The sequence below is a fragment of the Alnus glutinosa genome, chromosome 3, assembly GCF_958979055.1.
Source record: "Alnus glutinosa chromosome 3, dhAlnGlut1.1, whole genome shotgun sequence".
Lineage (NCBI taxonomy): Eukaryota > Viridiplantae > Streptophyta > Magnoliopsida > Fagales > Betulaceae > Alnus > Alnus glutinosa.
In genome coordinates this window covers 14688513-14703108 of record NC_084888.1, presented here as the reverse complement: position 1 = coordinate 14703108, position 14596 = coordinate 14688513, and the positions used below count along the sequence as shown (strand labels likewise).

The 14596-nt window shown below is 33.2% G+C and overlaps 1 long non-coding RNA gene across 1 annotated transcript; it reads right to left on the bottom strand.

Annotated features, from left to right (window-relative positions):
* Positions 1 to 3200: 3200 nt before the first annotated feature.
* On the bottom strand, positions 3201 to 6920 carry LOC133863778 (uncharacterized). The gene is made up of 2 exons (XR_009899437.1): positions 6722 to 6920; positions 3201 to 3476 (listed from the first exon to the last, which is right to left on the bottom strand). It is a non-coding gene; the product is annotated as an uncharacterized LOC133863778 (long non-coding RNA).
* Positions 6921 to 14596: the final 7676 nt, after the last annotated feature.

The window sequence follows — 14596 nt, the reverse complement described above, 5'->3', positions numbered from 1 at the left end:
AAAAAATACTTATTTTGTGTCATTGTATAATTAACTGTAATTTAAGTTCTAATAATATACTCTGATGTAACAACAATAGGTGATGTGATCTAACAATTCTTTTGATTTAATTTAAGTATGATCTAACAATTTATTTGATATTAAATCTCATGTCATATGGCACAATGTATAATGTAATAATCATATTAACAATATTATATCATATAAATGTTATTATTAGATACTAAGGAAGTTATGATAAGTAATTAAGTATGATTCATAATTTTCATATTATATTATAAATAATCTCATATCATATGATATGAATCATAATTCATAACTATATATAATTCAAATTTTATCTATAACAATAATTATTATAGCCACATAATAACATAGTCTGAACTACACAAGTCATAACTCATAAGTATACAATTCACGCTAAATAACTAATATAAATTATAATGATTAAGTATCTAGTTACTTAGATAATTACTTAGATAATTTTGTTACATACTTGATACTTGTAGCTTAAGTATAAAATAATGATTAATTATTATTATTATTATTTTAGTTTAAATATAATTAATAATTTGTAGGCTTTTACTCGTGAGCCTATGAATTAATGAATTATGATTAAGTGTAATTTGTGTAAATGTATAATTATTAATTATGGATTTATGATTAACATTTAACAGATTAACTAATTAATTATAAATGTATAATTATACGAATATGACAATATGTAACTTATAAGTTAGAATTAATTATCTTTAAGTATAAATAATAATTTTTAAAATTTTTAATTAACTTATAAATATAGGCTTATAATTTATAAAGTACTAAGGTATTAACTTATTGCAGAAATGAGAAAATGGTAATTTTTTTTTTAAACTTTGAATCATTATATTAACTAATTAAATATGACCGTTAGATTTATTTGTTAATCAATTTCAACTGTTGGATGGCTAATGTGCATTCCAACTGTAGAGCACGAATGACACTGAAATTTACTTAGTGTTTCGCACGTCACGCTATTCATCTATTGACTATTAGTCTATTGTTGAATCATCCAACAACTAATTTATATCAACGCTCAGAATTCATCTGAATCGAGCCATTGTATCCGATCAAACGCAACTTGCGTGTACAAGATTATTTCCTGTTTGAACTCGCGTGCGTGACCTGCGTCACTGGCAGAGTCGCAGCAATGCAGCATGGCTTTTCAGTTTTCAGCCTTTTCCTGTGTTTCCAAATGTTGAACGCATGTTACCGAGGAGACTTTGAAAGTTTCAAAAATTTTGCTGTATGCATTCGAGTTTCGACCGTAGGAACTATTGGCTGGAATAAAACAAAAAATTAAAAAAGGGTACAAAGGAAAAGGGTTGAGATTTTGCATTCATGGAGAATCGTACCACCAGGTACCGGCCTTCTTTTTCTTTTCTTTTTTCTCTCTTTTTCTTGAGGCCTTTTTTTTTGAACACTTCTTGAGGCCTGCTTTTATCTTCAACAGTTCAGCATGTGTAAAGTAGACTCCTTATTTCTCCCACTCTCTCTTCTCTCCCATAATCCCATTTCTTTTCTTCTATTTTTGTTTCTCTTGAAGTCCTGCGTCGGACCTGAACGCGAGAGAGAGATTCAGTGTTTCAGAGATTGAGAGAGAGAGACAACCCCAGAGAGAGAAGGTGCAGTGAGAGATGATGAAGAAGAAGAAGATGGTGAAACAATGTGTGAGAATCTGTCATTAATTGGATCAAGAAAAGGTAAATCTCAAGCTTTTACGATTTCGTTATACCCACCATGAGCAAAAATCGAAAATCATGTTAATTCCATAGGATTTAATTCTTAGGGTTGATTTATGTTGAGATTTTGAACCTTTTGTTCTTGCGGGTGTTGGCTTGTTACACTGAAATTTGTCCTCACGAGCCGGGCGAGCCGAGTGCCTTATCGGGCACTCGGCTTGTCAAAAAACCACTACTCACCCTCGAGCTCATGAACATTCTCCATGAGCCGAGCTTGGGCAACCACTACTCGCCCGAAATCGGCTCGTATACATGCCTATCTACAACAGCATCAGATCTTGTTGGTCGCCAACACCAAACACTATTGATCAACACAATAGAGAGTTTAGCATCCACCCTACTTTGAGCATCATAAACAGCTCGAAACCCATGCTTCTCAAACAAAACTCCAGCAGGGTGCCAATTATCCATCCAGATATGAATATTTTTCCCATCCCCTACTTCAAACTTATGGAGATTCTTAGCAGTATCACGCAATTTCAGCAATTTCTACCAACTCCAAGAACAATTCTGAGGAATGCTAATACTCCAAAAGCACATCCTCTTCAAAAGATTCTCTTGAACCAAGGCCACTCAAATAGACCCTGAGCGAGCAAAGAGACTCTAAATATGTCTCAATATAGAGATCTTCCAAACCTCCAAATTTGTCAAGCCCAAACCCCCATCTTTCTTTGGAAAACAAACCTCATCCCAAGCAACTTTAGCCTTTGTAGTAGCACCATCTTTTCCATTCCAAAGAAATCAATTAAATTTCTGATTAATATCCTTTATAATCTTCTTAGGCAAGATGAAAATCCCAGACTAGAAGACTTGAAGGCTATAAAGTATAGAGGCCTAGAGTTAAAGCCTCCCTACAAAAGACAGATGCCAAGAATTCCAAGAAACAATGTGGCTTGTAATCTTGTCTAACAACACTTTACAATCTGCAGCAGAGAGTCTAGAGGATATCTGTAATGACCCACCCCCAATGACACAGTATTGTCTACTTTTTGGCTCCCCCAAACTAGATTTCCCAGGAGGTCACCCATCCTGGTACTACTCTCGCAGAAACATGCTTAACTGCAGAGTTCTGATAGATTCATGCCCATTACGGTTTTAAAACACGTGTCAAGAAAGGTGCTTATATATATATAAGCACATACCCATTCACATACCTAGGTGATGTGGGACATCACCATCACCCCCTTTTAGGACCCAGCGTGTGACGACCTTTTTTTTTTTTTTTTTTTTAAAAAAAAATTTTATACAAAACATTTGCATAAACATTAATTTCTTAAAATATAAACGGATCTTCACAGTGGCACGACGATATGTCACAAAGCCAACATATGGTACATATCCCATAATATGTATATGGTAAATCAGAGTATAACATCTATCTACTATGTAACGGAAAACATAAACCTAATAGCGGAAATCACATCTTAAACATCTATCATAAATTAATCATAATCAAGAGCCAATATTACATATATCTATTTAAGTCTTTCTTCAAATTAAATACATAACATAAATGACCTTATATAATAACAAGTGACACAGGTGTCACAAACCATAAACAAAACCCATAAAATAGAGGATGCCTATGGTTCTGCAACTACGACCGTCGCGGCGAGTTTCAGTCATAATATCCCAAGTGCACATCTACAACACCATCAACTACGACTGGAGTACCTACAGCCAAATGAACATCATCTATACGGTTGTGGGGTTTGCCACATCCGTATAGGTGGAATTATGAGCCCACCATCTTAGCATAAATACATACACTAAGACCTCAGATGTATACTATTCACTGAGTTTTCGCAATGAACCAACTTTTCCTTTTTAGTCATGCGTACACTATAACAGCTACCAATTTTATAAATTTTTGTTTGAAAACCCCAATAGTTGATATAGCAAACACCGAATAATAGAAAATATTTAAAGCATACCAGTTGAGCTTATACGTAGAAGTTTCATTGTTGAAAACAACTACATACATTCTCACCTACTATAATACTTTTATGATTGATGGCACGATGCTTTTTAACACATGCAACCCGACGATAGAAATATACATAAGCTCTTTTCCATTAAAAATTTTATGTATACTAATACGTCTAGTAAAACTACTTATAGTATAAAAACATCACTCATAAAAACAATGCTATACATGCTCATGCTCATAGTTTTATGCCTTGGGAATCTAACTCAAGTATAGTGCCTCAAGGGAATCTAACCCAAGTGAGCACCGCATGGGAATCTAACCCATGGTCGAAGACCTCAAGGGAATCTAACCCAAGTAAGTACTAGTGCCTCAAGGGAATCTAACCCAAGTAGGCACCTCATAAGAATCTAACTCATGGTCGAGGACCTCTAGGGAATCTAACTCAAGTAAGTACCTCGTGAGTACCTCAATGGAATCTAACCCAAGTAGGCACCTCATGAGAATCTAACCCATGTATAATTTCCTGTGGGCTATGAACCTCACTTCGATGCACGTTTAGTGTTCATATGTTTATACCTCATGCCTTAAAATAATATACATTTAATTTCATGAATCATACCTTTAACACATGCTTTCTTTATAAAAACATAAACAATTCAACATGTCATTTCTTAAACAATTTGCATAACTTAACTCACTCTAAAATCATATTCATGTTCCATTGCGATCACAGTTTTCAAAACTCTCAACCATAACATACAGTGACTCCATTCATTTAAACTTCACATATCATATTCATACTTCAAAACATCATCATAATTTCAATATATTCAAAAGTACTCAAATCGTCCAAAACAGTTCATAATCAATATACAGTTGGTTCAAGTTTGTAAAACAATATATATTTTGCAATTCATCATATATGAAAATAATACTTCTCAGTGAGTAGAATACTCACCTTGGCTACATTGGACTCTTGACTCGAATATTCCCTTGAATTCTAGTTACTCAAACTCTACATTGGAGAACCAATTAAAGTCTCTAATTTGGACATAATCCTGCAAACATTGGTAAAGTTAGACTACTCTATTGAACTTATACTCTTATGACACATAAACTACCCGCGTGCTCACACGTCGCTTCACTTACTTCTAAGACTAGTTAAGTATCCTAAACTATTATTAGGTTAATCATTGGTTATAGGTTTGTATCTTATCTTGTTTATTTATTATTATTATATCTTATTATCATTATTAACCCTTAATGGCTTGTTACTTATTTACTAAGTTAACCATACATACTTAACTCATATACATGCATATGTATGTTTATGTATATACATATACGCATACAATGCTTATTAAGCTAAACATAGCCTTATAACACACTTAGGTATTTCATTATACATAGATAAACGCATTAATCATATAATTACATTACTAATTGATTTTGGAACCTATTCATGTATTTCTATAATATTACTATTTTGTGTTTGTTGTCTTAGGGTTATTTGGACAATTTATCATTTTACGACATTTTTATTTTAACTATTGTACTTGATACTTAATCTTTATTAACTATTAACCATCAAAGTAATTTAAGCTATAAGACCTTAATATTATAAAACATATTAATCTAATAACTCTTATTAAACTAACTTATAATCACATATTGTAATATACATTCTTTTATTACACTTTGCCTATTTATTTATTAGAGCTTATGGTATATACATAAACCTTAAAGCTTAGTATTATACTTAGGATCAATTTGCTATTAGTCAATCACTCTTATGGACCCTATTATGTCCATTTCAATATCCAAACTATTATTTATGTTTGTTTGATACAATTCTTGCATTTATTTTATATTTAGTTATTCACTTATTTTATCCACCTATTCTTTGTCCCCTATGATAATAATCTTAGGCTTTAGGTGAATAACTTATTTCGTTTCTTAATCTTTAGATACAACTATTAGTATATTTTATACTTTATCTTTTATTAGCTACAACTATCTAGGTAATTTAGATTATAGTAAGGTACTAATTTAATAACTCTTATTAGATTAGATTATAATTCCATTTGTAACATATTCGTTTACTAAAGCTTAAAGCATATGCATAGACTTCTAAACTAGGTATTACACCTTTTGTTATTAGTTCATATCTCTTTGGAATTCTACCTCGATATTAGTTATGTTAATATTTCAATATCACAAGCTATCTATGTTTATTGGACTAACTCGATTATCAATTCTTGTATTTCTTTTACATCAAGTTATTTACTTATTCCCTTAATTTATTCTTTGTTTATACTAATGTATTTTATTTACTATTTATATTAATCTCTATCCATTCACTTGTTTATTATTATTACCCTTTATCCTAATTTTAGTTCAACCCTTGTACATATATGCATTCACTTATCTATTATTATGCCCATAGGAGGAAACAATCAAATTAAATCCCCAATTGGCCATAAACCATACGACCATTCAACCCCAACACCCCAATTCAGTTACTTGAAAATTAGTAACATAAATTAAACTCTATCCCTACAAAACTACATAAATCCAAAATGCTCAACTCCAATTTTGGCTAACATCAAGAACTCAATTCATAGGCAAAATAATCTCAAGATATTTATAATTCCAATTTCTACGAAAGCCCAACATCAATTCAAAGACATAGCAAAAGCCCCAAAATTTCCAAACAAAACCCTAGATTCGGACTCAAATAGAAATATAACAAATTAACATGATTTCAAGTTATAAATCCAATGGGTATGATGAAATTACAAAGAGAAGCTTCAAACCATATCATTCTAGCTTCTATGTGCGAAATGCCCATACAACAAACTCAAAATCACTAATAAACTTTCAAAACCGAAACCCACTTCTCACTTTAATCTAAAATTCGCATCTAGAAAAATCCCTAATGATCCACATGATTTCTATGATGCATAAACAATGGGTGACATGAAAACACAACGAAAAGTTAGAAATCTACCTCACAAACGACCCATAACCGGACTTCTTCTTTCTCTTCTCTGCGTCATGCTCTAAATCTCCCTCTCAAAAATCTGCAACGTCTCACTCTCGGCATCAATCTCTCCCATGGCAGCTCTCTCTCACGGCCATGTGTGTGTGAGTGAGTGAAGAAGAAATGTGGAAGAGAGCAATGTGAAGAGGGGAGAGGGAGGGGCTGCGTGAAATGGAGAGAAGAAAAGAAAGAAAAGAAGAAAAGAAAGAGGAATAGGAGAGAGAGAGAGAGAGTGAGTGGGACACTTGTCCCATTGTGGGTGGTTGGGAGAAGATGATGTTATCTTCTCCTAACCAATCCAAGGGTGACATGTAGCAAAGTGAGATTACATTTTTATTTAAATGCCTAGACTTCCATAAATTACACTAGGACCCACAATATTAAAATCCTATCTTTTAATAACTAATATATAACCCCACATTTAATTTAATTACTCACTACTCATTTAATTCATTATTTATTCCATTAAGACCCATTATTATTATTATTATTATAATTCTATTATTCCACCTAAGACTTATTTTGTTTTCAATAACATAAATATTATTACCTAGAATATAATTATTAGTCTCATGTATTTAATAAATAAAATTTATTAATTACTAAATTCCTTATTTATTTTCTTGGTTTTTACACAGCGTCCCCGCTGGTGACCCTCATGGGATCATTTCATTCTTGGCATTCCAGCGAGTGCCCACTGGCAACCTTCATGGACTTGTGCATGCTCCCCTCATCTCAGACTAGGCAATGTCTCTGATATAATTTGTAACGACCTACCCCCAACGATACAATATTGTCTGCTTTTTTGCTCTCCCAAACCTGATTTTTGAGGAGGTCACCCATACTGATACTACTCTCGCAGAAGTACGCTTAACTGCGGAGTTCTGATAAGTTCATGACCATTATAACTTTAAAATATGTTGTGTCAAGAAGGGTACGAATATATATATATATATATATATATATAAGCAATCATCATTCTCATATCTAAGCGATGTGGGACGTCACAATATGAAAAGAACCCCAAGGTATCAAACAGGAAAGTGTCATTCCTTCATCTGCAGTGCTTCCATCAATAGGTGCTTCACCCTAGTCGAAATTCTAGAGTAGAAGAAAGAACTCTTGGATGGACTTGAATTCAAATCCGAAAAGTTTTTCAAACTCTTGAAGAGCTTTTTTAATAACAGAAATAGAGTTTAGGCTAGCATCAGAGAAAAGAAGCAAGTCATAAGCAAAACATAGGTGATTAAGCTTCAACGGAAAACATCTATGGTGAAATTTGAAACCAGAATTTCCCCAATGCAATCAACCATGATCTTAGAGAAAATTGTTATAGCAAGCACAAACAAATAGGGAGAAAGATGGTCCCCTTGCCTTAACCCTTTCTTCCCTTCAAAATAACCAACCAAGGTCCCATTTAAAGAAATAGAAAACCTTGGAGAAGAAATGCATTCCTTAATCCAACTAGTGAACTTCTCAGGGAAACCAAACTAGAGTAAGTAGTATATGACGAAATCCCAGTTTATTGAATCATAAGCTTTCATAAGATCAATTTTTGTGGTGTATCTCGGGGTCCCTTCCATCTTATGATAATTCCTGACAAGCTCTTGAGCTAGAAGAATATTTTCATAAATACTTCTAGAAGGAATGAAAGATGACTGATTTTTACTAATCAAATCACCAAGAATAGTCAACAACCTAATAGAGAGGATCTTGGTTATACACTTGTAAAGCACATTACAACATGCTATCAATCTGAAATCCCCATAGTAGAGGGGTTAACTTTATTTGGCACCAAAGTTAAGATAGTAGCATTTACTTCCTTAAGAAGTCTTCCTGTATAAAAAAAAACCTTTGATGGTAGCAACCACATCATTACCTACAATGAACCAGGAGGATTTGAAAAACTCAGCAAAGAAGCCATCAGGGCCGGGGGTGTAACGCCCCGCTTTTATAAAAAGTGTAAGTGGAATTTTTTGAATTTTCACGTGACATTACTATCTTATCAGAGTTAAATGTTGGCAACGGAATATATAAATATAATACAGACATGGGAATTAAGTAACACTTCAGAACTTCTACTGAAATACCTCAAAATAGGTATAATAAGTGAGTCAGTATAATTATACAAAAGTAGTAGTAGTCATGCTTCACAGGGCATATATAATTACACATGCCAAAATATCTAGAGTTTAATAATTACATAACAGTAGAAATATAAATATTGTCTCAGAAACTAGGTTAATGAACTACATCATAGTAGTTCCCAAAAAGGAGGCATTCTAGTCTCAAATACTAGTATCAGGATCCATCTAAGGGTCTGAATAGTTCTGATATTCTTCCTCTTCATAACCTGATTTAACACATAATACAGGGAGAAAACAACAACACAAAATACTATAATAATATGAATGCTGATTCATTTAATAAATGCAACATAATGCAATGGCTTTATAATCACATGTATACGCAATATATAATCTATGGTCACGAAGCATAGACATAGATTGAATATTAGCATAATTATAAAGTAATGACAGTTTTAAATGCAGAGTTTTAGGTATTTCTCTTTTTCCGCTACTTTGTTGACCTTGACACGGTTAGTATTTTATTTGAAGCTTTGGCTTCCTCACTTTAACTTTTAATTATATTATTTGGGAGCCTAGGCTCCTGGAAACCTTGGTTTTCCTGGTGACCTTGGTATACCAGTTTTTGTATTTATTATTCCATTTTCAGGTACTTCCTCATTCATTGAGAACATTGGAACTCTAGTGGAGCATAATGTACCCACTGTGGATCTTGATCCAACAGCTTGTTATTAGACAGATTATTAAAATAATAAAATATGCAAAGTCACATGCGCAAACAAGTAAATAAAGTAGTAGACATAATATTATATGAAAGATCAACCAGCTTCGTCCTCAGTAAGTATAGAGATACTTACTCGTTTGCTTCAACAGTTATCCTTAAAAACTGCATAATTTAAGCCATGCAATAATAATAAATTAGTGAAAAAGGCACTACAAAAGTATTTATTATTATTACTATACTTATTCTCTAGAAATTATTTTCTATTATAGCGGCTACAGATTTAAATATAGCAATCATTCTAATACTTCCATTTATAAAAATTGAATGGCTTAACGGTATTGATGTTTTGTTCTCTTAACTAGGATATTGAACGCCATTTTAAATTATTGAGTAATGAAATGACACTACTATAATCAAATATCTTCTTTTTATTAACTATTAGCTCCAACTAGTATATATATATATATATACACACACATATTAAAATAACTTACACACACATACACTCATACACGGCACACACATACACTGCCACTCTTTTATGCACATCCTAATGCCATATATATATATATATACTTTTATCAATCACCCATATTATCCACTCACACAATTCACACACACAGGTTACCTGCACTTATATATATATATATATATAGAAACAATCAATTAAAACATCTTATGATAGTATTACATGCAAAACTCTCCAAGTATTCTTGTAACTTCTTCTCTCTTTTCTATCCCCATAACCAATTCTTTCCTTCAACTAATATACATATTTATTCCTTAAATTATCCTATTCAATACTCACTGTTTTGCTGTTGATGACTGGTTATGTCTCCAAAAGGAAAAACTCATTTGGTGAAAATAAAAGAGAAGGTAAGGAAAATTATATCTATATCCGATTGTTACAACTTCAAGGGAGAAGGGGAAAACATAGCATATATTAAAGGAATGATATACTAAATCCAAAAATGAAGAATTACTTACTGGAATTTGCACAGAAAAATCCAATGAAGAAAGGGAAAACTGATCTGGAATAGAACACTCCAAAGTTGAGTTGAAGGTTGCTGGTTTTTTGTTCAAAAATAAGGAAGGAGTTCAAGCATTGTTTTCTAGTGTTTTGCTGAGAAATGAGAGGTGGTTTGAGGCTTCATTTTTGATCTTGAAGTGCTGGTTTCATAGGAAAATAAGAGAGCTTTTCCTATTGGAGTTTCAGCACTAAAACAGGGGAAGAACAAGAAGCTTACATGAGGGAGAAAGAAGAGAGAGTTTGCTGAATTTGGTGATGATTTTGATTGCCCATGCATGCATTTTATAGAAATCCTGGATGGTTGAGATCACACCAGCAAGGATGCACTTCAATAGTTGGATTGAAGCCAAATAATCCCCCAAAATCGTAGCCCAAATCCCCTAGGATACTATTCCCACATCTTTAGGCAATGATTACTTGGTATCTATAAAAATCTAGTTGGTATTGAACCAAATTGGACTAACTAGTACTAACTAGATTGGGAATATGATCTTCTGGAACCAAAAGCATGGTGTGCATTTAAGAATCAAAGGTAGAAAATCGACACTTTCAGCTTACACGTAAACTACACCGCACTGGATAATTAAGTCGCTTGATCGACTATAAAGTCGCTCGATTGATCCCATTTACCCGCAAATATTAAGTCGCTCGATCGATTTAATATTCGATTGATAAACTTCGCTTCCAAAGTCGCTCGATCGACTTTGGTTAATAGTATATTTACTTATCTGATTTCTATACATGCATATGTACATATACATAATTCTATTTAATCTATAACTAACATTAATCAAGTCTTATACCTATGTACATACACATGTAAATATTATTATATGCACATTATTAACCTAAGCATGATATTTTTCGGGTATTACAGGGGGCCTTGTTTGATTTCATATTAAAAATTGTAGTTCTAATCTCCTCAGTCGTGACTTCCTTATCCAGCATAACAGCTTTCTCAATCGAGTTAGAAGCATAAACGAGTTGTCTCACCCTAGCAGCTTTTTCTTCAGTAAAAACCAGCTGATTATAACCCAAAAGCTTCTTATAAAAATCTACATCAATCTCCTTTATCTTTTCTATATCCTCCACTTTATTTCCTTGCTCATCCAAAAAGTGGGTAATGGTATTCCTAGCATGTCGAGCTTTAAGAAAACGATGAAAGAAAGCATTGTTTTGGTCCCCTAGTTGAAGCCATTGATTTCTAGCTTTTTGTTTCAAAAATGCCTCATCAGCTTTTGTAAATAAGCATGAAGACATTCCCTTTTTTTAAGCATACAATCAGCTCTACCACACGAAGCAAGCACCTCTTTTTGAGCCATATCAAGTTGATCTCGAGCTTTTAGAACTCTACTTTTTAAATCACCAAAACAACCCAATGCCTTCCCTTTTAAAACAACTTTAAGGGAATGAAGCTTTATACAAAGTTGATACATAAGGACCCCTTTTACCTCCTTATTCCACCATTCTCTAAGCCAATCCATACACTCCTTATGCTTCAACCAATAGCTATAAAATTTGAAAGGCTTGGTGTCAAAGCTCTTCAAAATGCCAACTGAGATGATAGTAGGAGAGTGGTCCGAGATACCTCCAGTAGGAAAATCTTCAACAGTTTTACCAAACTTGCAAAGCCATTCTTCATTGACCATCACTCTATCAAGCTTTCTAGCCACAAAATCATCCCCTTCACTCTTATTAGTCCAAGTATAGAAACAGCCACTAAAGTTAAGATCAATTACCTCTAGGTTGTTCAAACAAGTCCCAAACTCCACTTCATAGGAATTTAGCCTATCCGAGACCCACTACTCAGCCACAGTTTTCACCATATTGAAACACCACATAGAATTGAAACACCACATAGAACCCAAGGATTTGATGCCACCATGATGTGGTCTTATTTACAAAAATATATCAATAATAATAATTAACCACTCGTAATAGTACGAATTCTTGTAGGATAAGACTATATTGAGGGTGTCAAACTTCAAGGACTGCATAGGAATTGCTATCAAGTTTTTCAAGATTAAATATAACCTAATTAAAAGAAGTTTGATTTGATTTTGTTTATAACTAAGTTAAATGCATAAACTTAAAGACATAAAAATAAAGATTAGAGTGATGAGAGAAAGAATAGGGGATTGATTTCACCACTCACCGCATAACAATGGTTAATCATAAATTAACAAGAAAAATTCATACTATGCATAATATAGGGCTCGTCTCACTTGAGTAGTTAAGAAATTACCTTTAAAGAATAAGTATAATCCATCTTCGATTGGCACGTACCATCCACCTAACCACTAAGATGCGGTATGAGTCGTCTTCCCTAGGTATGGATTAGCTACGTCTTTAATAGGATACACACAATCAATGGGATAGTATAACCCATTTTCGGTTGGTACGAACTGTCTACCTAAATTACACTAAACTAAGGTATAGTACAATCCGTCTTCCCTAGGCATGGCCTATCTAACCCTCTTGATCATATATCAATTAAAACCGTTGTATAACAATCATTCACATAATCACAGAAAATATAAAGGATTGAGTTCAATCAATATAAAAGACTTTCTAAGACAAGATAAGAAATTCATAATGATTGAATATAAACATTAAGATCAATTCTCACAGTTATACAACCATTATGCGTATAGAAAATCCCAAATTAAAATACAATTAAACCATTGTTACTTGGAAAGGGCTACATCAACACCTTATTACGAATTTAGCCGCTCATCGTGGTGCTGGGATGGCCTCCTGCCATGTTCTTCTCCTCTTCAACTTGTCGTGCCTCCAAGAATAATTTTCTATCTAAAGCTAAGCATAAGCACACCTTCTCTTAAAGCTTAGGGGTCTATTTATAGAGACTAGGAGAGGCCTAAAAGTCATAGGAATCCAAGAAAAATCTTACTCTCTTAATCCAAGTAAGAGATTGAAACTTCAATCCAAGGAGGAAAATGATTCCAAATTCGTCAAGAATTGCAGTCTTTTATTGCGGGACGATTTCGACATAGTAAACGTCTGAATTGGGAAAAAGCTATTTCTTACATATTTATTGAATTTTTTTATTAGGTTGCCAACGCCATCAATTTCATTGCAATCCGATATCTGAGCAGAAAGATATGGTTCAAACACTGAGATGTATGCAAAATCCAAATTTGAAGCCAATCAGATTTTGACTCTTATTGGAGAAATTCTGATTTAATCCTTCCATTGGTTTAATTAAACTTAATCCCATCTTATAGGTCTTCTCAAAGTATGCTTTAAGCCAAAAACCAATAGAATTAATTGCATCTTTATTTAAAACCTGAAAACAATAAAACAACACAAAATCAAAGAAATAACAATACTAAGGAATTAACATATATAAGTTAAGGAACTTGAACGTGCAACATTCAACGCTTATTATACCCTCAGCTTCATAGATAGCAAGCTTTGCCACAAAAGCATCCTATGCATGAGCTTTTTTAGCATCATAAACAAAAGTTTGATACCAACAAAACTTCTCTTTTAGCAAGTGAACTACACAACTAATATTTTGATCGCTTTTGTCACGTACAATCACATCAACCTTACCTTTATTCCAGCACACCCAAATTCTCCCTAAGAAGTGCTTTTCATAGTTAAAAATAGATCCCCAATCCAGGAGCATGGAATTCTTGATAATATCAGCTTTTTCTTCTTTTACTATAGTCTCAATCAAGCAAACCAATCCAATTTTTTTTAGTTTTTATCATGCTTTTTACCCCCCTTTGTTTGGAGGGATGATTTAAACCCCTCACATTCCATATGAGTAGATTCATAGATGTGGAGAGAAACCTCTGATCAACACCTCCTCCTCCTCACCCATTTTGCTCTTTCCTTTATCTCAAGGATTGGGAATTCCATATTCTAAAGCCTCCTCTAGAACTTTTTGAATAGCAGAGAAGCTTGTTCTTTGCACTTCTCCTACCTTATAAGAATTACCATCAGCTCTGGCCAACAAATGAAAGGAGTTAGAC